The sequence below is a fragment of the Taudactylus pleione genome, unplaced genomic scaffold (assembly GCF_031769625.1).
Source record: "Taudactylus pleione unplaced genomic scaffold, aTauple2 ptg000381l, whole genome shotgun sequence".
NCBI lineage: Eukaryota > Metazoa > Chordata > Amphibia > Anura > Myobatrachidae > Taudactylus > Taudactylus pleione.
This window is the reverse complement of record NW_028284782.1, coordinates 9,616,053-9,628,411: the sequence shown is the minus strand read 5'-3', so window position 1 is coordinate 9,628,411 and position 12,359 is coordinate 9,616,053. Positions and strand designations below refer to the sequence as shown.

The 12,359-nt window shown below is 39.2% G+C and overlaps 3 pseudogenes; 1 reads left to right on the top strand and 2 right to left on the bottom strand.

The window, feature by feature from the left end:
- Positions 1-841: 841 nt before the first annotated feature.
- Positions 842-958, bottom strand: LOC148507864 (5S ribosomal RNA; annotated as a pseudogene).
- Positions 959-7,613: 6,655 nt separating this feature from the next.
- On the bottom strand, positions 7,614-7,730 carry LOC148507863 (5S ribosomal RNA; annotated as a pseudogene).
- Positions 7,731-8,566: 836 nt separating this feature from the next.
- Positions 8,567-8,683, top strand: LOC148507862 (5S ribosomal RNA; annotated as a pseudogene).
- Positions 8,684-12,359: the final 3,676 nt, after the last annotated feature.

The window sequence follows — 12,359 nt, the reverse complement described above, 5'->3', positions numbered from 1 at the left end:
CTTTAGGGATATGACAGGTAATATTAGAGTCACTTAATGCACTGTGAGAAGTAAGTCTGACTGTCTAAGTAAAGGAGGCAGAGGGACCTTTTGTTTGACTTCAGATGCTCCAGTCAGCTGGATAAGACAGCCAGGACGTAGCGCTGACAGACCCAACTCCCTACAACAGCAGGGGTTAATAGCGGTATTGCCTTTGTTGGACTAAATAAGCAGGCCTTCCCCTCAAGGGGCACCGCTTAGAAGAGGAGCCGCTGCACCAGGCAGCAGGTGAGTCAGCAGAGGGAGAGGAGCCACGCCGCAGCAGCGCTCACGTTGGCCAGAACCACTGATCCCCGGCAGGTAGCTGTAAGTACCAGAGGGCACACGAGGTCTCCTTGGGGCTGAGGGGCTAGCGGGAGTTGTGGGGCTAATGAGAGGGCTTACCCCAGTGCTCCGCGATGCCGCGCTGGTCCCGGCGGGCTGCGGACGTAAATCCAGGCCGCGGCATCAGGCGCGAATTAGGCCTCAGAGCTCCGGGCGCCAGTAGGAAATTTCTAAAGGCTCAAAAGGCCCAGCAAGTGGGTCTGTGGGGTCCAGTAAGCAGGAACCTGCGGGCCAGACTGTCAGAGCCCCCTCACTTGGTGAAAGGGGTAGATTGAAGGGCTGTTTAGCTGGAGCTCTCACAGTTCACTACCATCCAGCTCTGCAGACAGGCCACACCCCCCGATATAATAAAATCTAAAGGTGAATTGTAAATATGTACACAAAATAACTGGATATATTGGATGGTTGATTAACTTATATAGAAATATCTATATTAATATTGTCTGGCTCAGTGCAAAAAACAATCCCAAGATATCTTTTGCTACAGCACCTGGTATTCCCTGGGAGTCACCTTCCAAGTACTAATCAGGCCAATTACAGTTTAGCTTCCAAGATCAGACGAGATTGGGCAATCAAGTAATGTATGGCTGTAGATAATATAGGAAAATTTGCACAATTGCAGCACAGAACAATATAAATGTAGGACTAATTTGTATCAATAGTCCAATTGTTGGTTAGATATCCCAAATTCAAAACAAGAATGCACAAGCAGACTTAGTTTGTGTCACATATCAACAAAATATGTCAAAAATAGTGATAGCGAAGTAAAGTATACCGTAGTTTATGCTAATAGAGCCTCATTTGTGAATAAAGAGGCACAGCATATATATTCGACATTCATAATAAGCCACACAAAAAAAGACATATAAGATTGATTATACAAATTAGTGAAGAGTGAATGGTATTAACAATATCCTTCAGGCTAGGAGCATTAATTGTATATATCAAAGTAGGAATATATGTCAAATGATGACATGGAATATTTGATATACCTAGCACAGAAGACACAGCATTCTCACACATTGAGATTAAAAAAGGCACACCTGTTAATGGTTCAATTGGGTGAGTAAAAGGAATCCCACTGAATACTAATGACTAATATGCAAGATATAATTTTATAATTACCGCATATACAGATATAAAGATATATATGTCTCCATATGGAGCTGGACACAAAATAATTATAATGAGAGTTCTATTGACTCAAAAAGTAAAATAACCATGTCCAGAAATGGATACAAAATCCTACATAAAGCGTAAGTCAATCAGAAGAAACAGTGGAAAACCAGTACCGCTATGGCTCACTAGAGAGACATATTGGTAAATAGGTCACGCCTAATCGGCGATCACCAGTGTGATAATAATGATGACAGGGTGCATGTGTATAACAATTATAAAACCAGTTCTATTAGGAACTGTAGATCACTCTTGTGTCTGCCCACCTGCTGTCATTAGAATATATACAGCGCTGTAAGATCACACATAACCTAACATTCATGCATTGAGACAAGCGTTATGACACAGGGATCCTGCTGTGTACTGGTGTGAATACAATACCACTCCCGTTCCAAAATCCAGAAAGATCCAACCCTTATGCTGGCTGGATATCTGTGCAGAGTGTAAATAGCTAAGAGGACGCGCGTTTCGCCAGGCTGAGGGCTTGTTCACCTCATCCATATCGTTCTACTGTGACTCACATGTATAAGTACCCGAGCCATTAATCGATTAGGCAGAGATTAATTAGGAGACGGTCGATTCCCGAAAGGATAACTACGCCCCTATTAGCGTCATGTGATCGGGCTAAGCGCCAATCACAATAGCAATGTGTCGCTTTGCATGTTGGTAGATGTAGTTTATTAGCCTATTTGACTGAAGCTAAAAGTGCATATGCGTTAGCTCACCGTTGAGGGTAGCTCCACCCCTAGTAAGGTCATGTGATCGGGCTATTAGTATCATGTGATCGGGCTGAACGCCAATCACATTAGTAATATGCCAATTGGCATGCTGGTAAGTGTAGTTTGGCTAAGCGCCAATCACAATAGCAATGTGCCACTTGGCATGTTGGTAGATATAGTTTGCACTAGCGTGTTTGACTGAAGCTAATAGTGCATATATATTAGTTCACCATTGAGGGTAACTCCGCCTATTGTAACATCATGTGATCGGGCTATTGGTATCATGTGATCGGACTGAACACCAATCACAATAGTAATATGCCAAATGGCATGCTGGGAAATGTAGTTTGTATTGGCGTGTTAAATTGCAGCTAGAAGTGCAGATAGATTAGGTTAGTAAACAGTCGAAAGACAGCTCCGTCCCTTAAAAATCATATAATCGGACTAGATAGATCAGGATATGACACTTTACATGCTAATGCATGTGACTTTGTCAAGATTTGCAGTATTTATAAGGCAATGGAAATCAAATCCATAACAAAAAAAGGGATGTGCGTTTAGCCACAGAAAGTATATTTTTGGTCGCTAGTGACCAAGTGGAATTAGGAAAATAATCAAAATTAGAAAAATTAAAAAAATTAAAAAAATTAAAAGATAAATACTACATCATCTAGAGCATATGTAGAAGTATTAGCTGATTGTGGGTAATGTGCATTGTATCCTGGTAAATGTAGTTCTAGCACAGACTCATACCAGGTGTGAAAATAATAATTGACTGAGTAGTCTGACACCAAATAGTAGTAAAATATATATAAAACAATGTGAAAAATTTGTGACAGTCCATAAAAGTCCACTGCATATAGATGTAGATGATAATAAAATAAAAATAAAAGTGTATATGCCATTAATTGTCATAAAATTGAATATAATGACTCAAACTAAAAATGTAAGTAATACATGTGTAAAATGTGATATCGCTATATTGTGAGGTGTATGACCATATTAAAGTGAAAAACTTTATGTGAAAATGTAAAAATAGAAAAGATCATAAGTGAAAACTAAATTAGTGATAGCGCTAAAGAGAAATAACCATTAAGCTATTTTCCAATGGTTAAGATTAGAAATGAAAAAGGAAATAATAGAATATATCTACCTTGTATACTGGATGTGACATATAATGAATTAATGTGAATAAAGTGATATAGTGCAAGAAAAATGAGTGTTGAAAATACAAGTGCATGAACATGTATGTGAATTGATTCCAAGTGAGTGATGCCACCATACTTTATATATTGAATGGTGATAAAATATTAATTAGTGATTAAAGAGTTGTATTGATTCTGAAGTTCAGTTGCATTGAACATCAAACAGATATTGGTTGAAATGACATAAACAATAGTAAATCAATGAATATAAAAATTTAAAATCCAAAATCATGATATTTAGCAAGATTACATTACTCATGGTTAGATTTTTCACAAAAATACACCATACTTAATGTATTCATTCATACCATGTGGGTTCAAAGCACCTAGTCTAAATGTCCATCTACTTTCCCGTTTGATCAGCTCTTGTGTAAGGTCACCACCCCGAATACCTAAACCGACTTTTTCCAGCCCAAAAGCTTTCAATTCCTTTGGATTATCATTGTGTCGAGTATGAAAGTGACGAGCTACCGAGGTTAATTTCTTGAATTTGACAATGTCTAACGGGGCATTTCTAATAGTCCCTGCATGCTCCAATATCCGTTGTTTAAAAGTCCTGGAGGTCATTCCTACATATTTAATGTTACAACTGCAGGTGAGACAATAAATAACACTTGATGTATTACAGTTAATAAAGTCTATTATCTGAATGTCTGTACCATATTTATCCTGAACAGTGTTACATTTGATCATGTGCTGACATGCTTTGCATGTACCGCAAGCATGAGAACCTTGTATTTTGTTCTCCCCCTTAGGAAATTTGACATAGTGACTTTGGACGAGATTATCTTTTAAGTTTCTTGCTCTACGCCACCCCATAGTCACCTTTTTGTCCAAAATTTGGGATAAAGCATGGTCTAAGTGGAGAACGGACCAATGTTGTTGAATGATGTTCTGAATGGTTCTCCATTCTTTACAGAAGTTACCTATAAATCTTGTAGTGTCTTTATTAGTCCTTGTTCTATGTTTCTTCTGGTTCTCATCTCTGAAGATCAGTTGGTCTCTATGGGTGTCTCTGATACTTGCTTGGGCCCGCTTAATGCACTTCTTGCTATATCCTCTATCGATTAGTCTCTCCGTCAGTTCAATGCTTTTGGACCGATATGTTTGTGCATCCGAACAGTTCCGTTTCAACCGTAGGAACTCACCCTTTGGTAAGTTCTCAACTGTGGGCGGGAAATGTGCACTGGTCTGATGTAATAAACTGTTGGTTGCTGTGTCCTTCCGATAAAGTTCAGTATATATGAACCCCTCATCTGACTTGCAAATTTTTAAGTCCAAAAAAGGTATTTGTTCTTGACTGTAGTGATAAGTGAGTCTGATGTTATCCTCATTCTTATTTAGCTCATGGATAAATTCAAGAAGCAAATGTTCATCTCCTTCCCATATCATAAAGATTTCATCGATATATCTCCACCAGCCACCAACAAATTTTGTATATCGGTCAAGAGTATCGCCAAAAACGAATTCCCGCTCCCACCTGCCCATGAAGAGGTTGGCATATGTGGGGGCACAAGCAGCCCCCATTGCCGTCCCCCTCATCTGCAGGTAGAAGCGGTCCCCAAAAGTGAAGTAATTTTTTGTCAAAATAAATTCCAAAAGGTCTAGGAGAAATTGATGGAATTCGCACGGTTCTTCCATCTGGAGAAAATATGCAATCGCCTGGATTCCCAAAACATGATCAATACATGTATACAGGGAAACCACGTCCAAGGTGACAAGAAAGTGCTGTTTTTCTACCTTGACATCGTGCAACTTGCGAAGGATATCCGATGTATCCTGTATATAGGATGTTAGGCCCAGTACATGGTGGCGGAGATGAAGGTCCACAAACCTACTTGCATTCTCTGAGAGACCTCCCACTCCAGAGACAATGGGTCTCCCTGGTGGATCATCTAGATTCTTATGAACCTTAGGTAGTAAATAGAGCGTGGGTACTTTTGGGTTCTGCACTTTTAAATACTCATGTTCTTCTTTGAGAATAGTACCCTCATTTCTAGCTTTGTCAATCATATTGTTGAATAGTATAGTGAAATTCTCAGTTGGATTAAAGAGAATGTTTTTATAGCATTCCTCATCATTGAGTTGTCGCATAGCTTCTCTTTGGTACATATCTGTCGGCCATATGACAACATTACCGCCCTTGTCGGAGGGTTTAATAATAACTCCCTTCCAATTCTTGATATTCTTAAGGGCTTGAAACTCCTGTTTATTGAGATTACCCTTCATTCGGACTTGTCCCTTGATTTTCATATGTAATGCATCTAAATCCTTAGATACTAGTTCTTGAAAATTTTTTATTTCTGGACAAATAGACTCAGGGGGAAAGAATGTGGATTTTTTCTTAAATGTGGGTCTCTTTCGGTGTTCCATGGTATAATTGCCCTCTTCTTGTAGTTCTTAAAGTGTACATATAGCTTGTATTTCATCCTCTGCCAAATTCATACTTACACCAGATATTGGGTCTGTCAGGATAGCATTATTTTCATCGTATTGGTCCTTCTTCAGGTTGTTGAAATATTTTTTTAAGTAAGAGTTTACGCCCAAACAGTTTCAAGTCTTTTTCCCAACCAAATCGGTCGAAAGACTGTGTTGGGGAGAAAGACAGTCCTTTATTAAGTACAGATGTTTCTGCATCTGTTAGAGTCAGATCAGATAAGTTGATAATCTTTAAATTAAGATTCTCAATTATTTCTTCCGAATTCTGGTTGAATATCTGGGTGGTAGTTGATGATCCCAATCCGGATGTTCTTCTGCACTTCTTCTTGCTCCGCCTCATTTTCCTTTTGGACGGAATTTGGTGTGTCCTCCTCTGCTTAGTCCTAAAAAAGCAGTCGACAGATGTTGATCATCGAATCTATCTTGTCTCGAACGAGATATATGAGATATATTTGGATTGTCTGAAAATTCCTCCCCTCCTGAAGATTCCATCTCCGATGAAGTATATGATTCTTGCGGTTTATAGTTAGGTTTATATGATTTGCTCCACTTAAAGATATTCCCAGACAGAAAGTCCCGTTTATCTCTGTTGAATTTCAGTTTCTTCCTCTCAATAATTTCCAACTCATATGTTTCCAATTCCTTTTTGTGTTTTTCCACAGTTCTTTGGAATATTGACTCCTTCTCCCAACTTTCCAGTTTCTTCCCAAGTGTTTCAATCTCTTTTTCACATTCATCTAATATAATGTGATTATGTTTTATCAAAATAGACATCAAGTCTTGGGAGCACTTCAATAGAATTGCTTCCCAATCCTTATTCAGATTCTCCGTGGCCAGTTTAAATGCTGGAAATATTTTCGGTCTTAGACCTCTAGGGGTGATCTTATGTTTGTGATAATTTTCAAGGGTTGTTACATCCCAAGATACTCTTGTTCTGCGTTGTAATATAGACTTGAGTTTATATAGATCCACCTCCCAGTTGTCCTTGGTCACATTTGTAAGCGATAAGTCTGAGAAAATATCATCAAGATTATCTGGGATTTGTCTTTTAGTTATTAACTGGTCTTTAAGGGAAAAGGAAGCCATATTACTGGTCAACTATGATTGTGTTGAGGGTACAGGTCTTAGATTAATATGGAATTCTATATCTTACAACAAATGTATGTCAAATCATAATATGGTACTGAACAAAGTTATAAATTCTATATCATTACATATAGAAGGTTCGTGCTAGTATCAGAAACTGAAGTAAACTCAGTAAATCATAGTCACAAGGAGTGGGAAAGATACTGCACAGAACAAAAGAATAATAAATTAGATCATAAACCAACCTTTTCTCATTAACAGATAATTATCCGTAATCTATAATCGTTGGTGGTGCTCCCAAAGCCCATTATGTACACACTAAGCAATATAGAAGAAGAAAGTAGGGCTATGGAGTGGGGCACTCTTGTAAGTGAATAATTGAATTAGTTTAATACATAACTTTTATTAGCAACAATAAAATAAAGTACCATATAGTGAATTTTTAAGACTGGATAATAGAAATCCATCTTCAAATTCAGAAATCACTTGATATAATAAAATCTAAAGGCGAATTGTAAATATGTACACAAAATAACTGGATATATTGGATGGTTGATTAACTTATATAGAAATATCTATATTAATATTGTCTGGCTCAGTGCAAAAAACAATCCCAAGATATCTTTTGCTACAGCACCTGGTATTCCCTGGGAGTCACCTTCCAAGTACTAATCAGGCCAATTACAGTTTAGCTTCCAAGATCAGACGAGATTGGGCAATCAAGTAATGTATGGCTGTAGATAATATAGGAAAATTTGCACAATTGCAGCACAGAACAATATAAATGTAGGACTAATTTGTATCAATAGTCCAATTGTTGGTTAGATATCCCAAATTCAAAACAAGAATGCACAAGCAGACTTAGTTTGTGTCACATATCAGCAAAATATGTCAAAAATAGTGATAGCGAAGTAAAGTATACCGTAGTTTATGCTAATAGAGCCTCATTTGTGAATAAAGAGGCACAGCATATATATTCGACATTCATAATAAGCCACACAAAAAAAGACATATAAGATTGATTATACAAATTAGTGAAGAGTGAATGGTATTAACAATATGATATCTTGCATATTAGTCATTAGTATTCAGTGGGATTCCTTTTACTCACCCAATTGAACCATTAACAGGTGTGCCTTTTTTAATCTCAATGTGTGAGAATGCTGTGTCTTCTGTGCTAGGTATATCAAATATTCCTTGTCATCATTTGACATATATTCCTACTTTGATATATACAATTAATGCTCCTAGCCTGAAGGATATTGCTAATACCATTCACTCTTCACTAATTTGTATAATCAATCTTATATGTCTTTTTTTGTGTGGCTTATTATGAATGTCGAATATATATGCTGTGCCTCTTTATTCACAAATGAGGCTCTATTAGCATAAACTACGGTATACTTTACTTCGCTATCACTATTTTTGACATATTTTGTTGATATGTGACACAAACTAAGTCTGCTTGTGCATTCTTTTTTTGAATTTGGGATATCTAACCAACAATTGGACTATTGATACAAATTAGTCCTACATTTATATTGTTCTGTGCTGCAATTGTGCAAATTTTCCTATATTATCTACAGCCATACATTACTTGATTGCCCAATCTCGTCTGATCTTGGAAGCTAAACTGTAATTGGCCTGATTAGTACTTGGAAGGTGACTCCCAGGGAATACCAGGTGCTGTAGCAAAAGATATCTTGGGATTGTTTTTTGCACTGAGCCAGACAATATTAATATAGATATTTCTATATAAGTTAATCAACCATCCAATATATCCAGTTATTTTGTGTACATATTTACAATTCGCCTTTAGATTTTATTATATCAAGTGATTTCTGAATTTGAAGATGGATTTCTATTATCCAGTCTTAAAAATTCACTATATGGTACTTTATTTTATTGTTGCTAATAAAAGTTATGTATTAAACTAATTCAATTATTCACTTACAAGAGTGCCCCAATCCATAGCCCTACTTTCTTCTTCTATATTGCTTAGTGTGTACATAATGGGCTTTGGGAGCACCACCAACGATTATAGATTACGGATAATTATCTGTTAATGAGAAAAGGTTGGTTTATGATCTAATTTATTATTCTTTTGTTCTGTGCAGTATCTTTCCCTCTCCTTGTGAATATGATTTACTGAGTGTATTTCTAAATATCCCAGAGAGAGTTGCGCATGAGGTGAGGGATATGTTGGACACTCCCCAAAGGATAATGTATCACTCTACTGGTTTAAGTGAAAATCCATCTCAGGTAGATCAAATGTTATCCCAAATTCCAGATTCACTTTGGACCAAGGATGGACAGGACACTGGATTAATGGCATACGTAAGTCCCGTAATGGTAAATCTAAAAAGTGGTAGGCAAGCTCCAAAAATTCCCCAGTACCCATTAAAACAGAAGGTAGAATTAGGGGTTTATCCCATAATTGAGCGATTGTTACAGCAGGGAATTTTAGTTTGTACAGCAAGTGTAGCCAACAGTCTCATCTTTCCAGTAAAGAAGAGTGGTGGGGTTATAGGCTGGTACAAGACCTTAGAGGGGTTAATAAGGTGGTAGAGAGCCAATTTCCTGTAGTGCCAAATCCAGCTGTCATTCTTATGCAGATCCCTTCCAATGCAACCCATTTCACTGTCATTGACCTCTGTTCTGCTTTCTTCTCTGTACCTCTTCATCCTGACTGTCAGTACCTATTCACCTTTACATACAGGGGTGTACAGTACACATGGATACAATTGCTCCAGGGTTTCATAGACAGCCCCAGTATCTTCTCCCAGGCCTTACACGGCTGTTTACAATCTTTTCAACCTGCCAATGGATCTGTTCTAATATAATATGTGGACAATTTATTGTTATGTTCTGATTCATTTATGTCATGTTTAAATGATACTAAACTTTTGTTGCTTCATCTCTCGCAAACAGGGCACAAGGTTGCTAAGGACAAACTACAGCCATGCCAGTCCAGGGTTAAATATTTGGGACACTGCCTAACTCAGGGGTTACGACATCTCACAAATGACAGAACCCAGGCCATACAGAACATGACACTGCAGCAGAACTAACAGCAAGTTTGTACCTTCTTGGGAATGTGTGGATAATGCAGAATGTGGATCCCAGGTTTTTCTATTTTGGCCTTGCCATTTCAGGACTTAGGGCCTGATTCAGAGTCGGACGCTATTTGCGCTCGCTCGTTCAGAAAAAGGTGCCGGATATTTAAATAGAGCGCTCGCTCTTTGCGGTCAGTTGAAGCCTCTATGTCTGAGCGAGCGAACGAAATATGCGCTCGCTATTTTGTAAAAATGCCCCCTGGCCGTTCGCATCATATGTCATCTCCGCTATTTATTAGATTAATCGAGCACATCGAAAGGCGTCTGAACTGCTCGCAGTGCTTGTGGTAGGATTTTCCTACCGCAATCATGCGAACAGTTCAGGCTAAGAGACAACCAAGTGACGTGGCCGATGACGCTGCTTTGTTAATTATGCACACCCTTAAAATGCCCGTTTTGACCATTTGGCACGCCTGCGTTCGGATCTCCACTCCCCGTTTTCAAGCACTTTCCCACTGTTACCACCCACATCATCCTGTCACTCAAATTAGCAGGCATTCGCTATTTTGCGAACACACGATTTCCGACCGCACTGACTAGTTGGCGCATGCGCATTACGACCCATACGAATGCGCAGATGTGCGAACATCGCTTGGAGCGAACGAGCGGACGCTTACAAGCGGCTCTGAATCAAGCCCTTAGTCTCTTCCTCAAAACCCGATCGTGTCATACACACAGAAGAAGAGCAGGCTTTCCTTAATCTTAAAGATAGTCTGGCAAGAGCACCTGCATTGGGAATACCTGATTATGAAAAACCTTTTGATTTGTATTGTACGGAAGCCAATGGTTGTGCAGCAGGTGTCCTCACACAAAAACATGGTGATGTCAGTAGGCCCATAGCATACTACAGTGCACAATTGGACACTGTGGCAAGATCACTCCCAATGTGTTTAAGAAGTATAGCAGCAACTGCTCTATTGTTCAGTAAGAGTGAGGATGTGGTACTAGGCCATGATATGATTGTCTATACTCCTCATGCTGTATCTGCTTTGCTAAACTCTGCCCAAACCAGACATGTCTCCTCAGCTAGGTTCACAAAATTGGAACTAGCCTTAATAGCACCTGCAAACATCACCATCAAAAGGTGCAGCACGTTATATCCAGCTACGTATTCACCATATGTGCAACATGATGCACAAAGGGTGGAGAGAGATGAGAGAGAGGTGAGCCGCTGGCAACAGGTGAGTTCTGCAGGTATATTGATGCACATGATTGTATGGAATATCTGAATCAAATCTTTACTGCAAGACCTGACATACCTTTAGAAAATGTAGATGTGACATTTTACACGGATGGGAGTTGTCAGACAAACTGACACTGGAGAACAGGTTATTCTGTGGTAAATGACGAGGACGTTATAGAAGCCGAACCTTTAGGTCCACCACACTCGCCCCAAGTTGCGGAACTGGTGGCACTAAAGAGAACATGTGAATTAGCGGAAGGTAAATCTGCTAATATCTACACCGACTCTAGGTACGCCTTCAGGGTAGTACACGATTTTGGTGCCTTAAGGCATCTGAGAAAATTTATGTCAGCAGCAGGCACACCAATTGCACATTCCAAACATATAAAAGGACTACTAACAGCAATCAAATTGCCAAAGGCAGTGGCAGTAATAAAGTGTAAAACCCATACATGTGAGGGTGATCCGGTGTCACTGGGCAACAACAGGGTAGACGAAGCTGCAAAATGGGCAGCAGGGTTAGAAATGAATGTACCAACTGAACAAATGATGACATTCCAAACAATTGATATGCTGAAATTAATTGAGATGCAAAATTTGGGTTCCATACAGGAAAAGTCAGTCTGGAAGCCGAAGGGATGTGGGCAAGAGTCCTCTGGACTCTGGAGAGATGGACAAGGTAAGCCAGTGGCTCCCGAGGCATACTACCCAAGCCTGGCTGAGGCAGTGCACGGTCTGACTCATCTGGGAAAGCAAGGTATGTGAAAATTGGTGAGAGCATACTGGTGCGCACTGGGTTCTTCTCAAGCAGAAAAGTGAGCAATGTCCTGTCTGACCTGCTTGAGGAATAACATAGGGAAAACGATCCATATTGAAACATCCCACATTCCTCCGACTGACGGACCTTTCCAGGTTATACAAATTGATTTCATCCAATTACCACCCTGCAGGAATCTCAAGTATGTATTCATGTGCACTGATGTGTTTTCCAATTGGGTTGAGGCATACCCAGCTGCCACTAATACTGCTGCGTTTACTGCAAAGAAAATTGTTCAGGACTTTGTATGCAGAT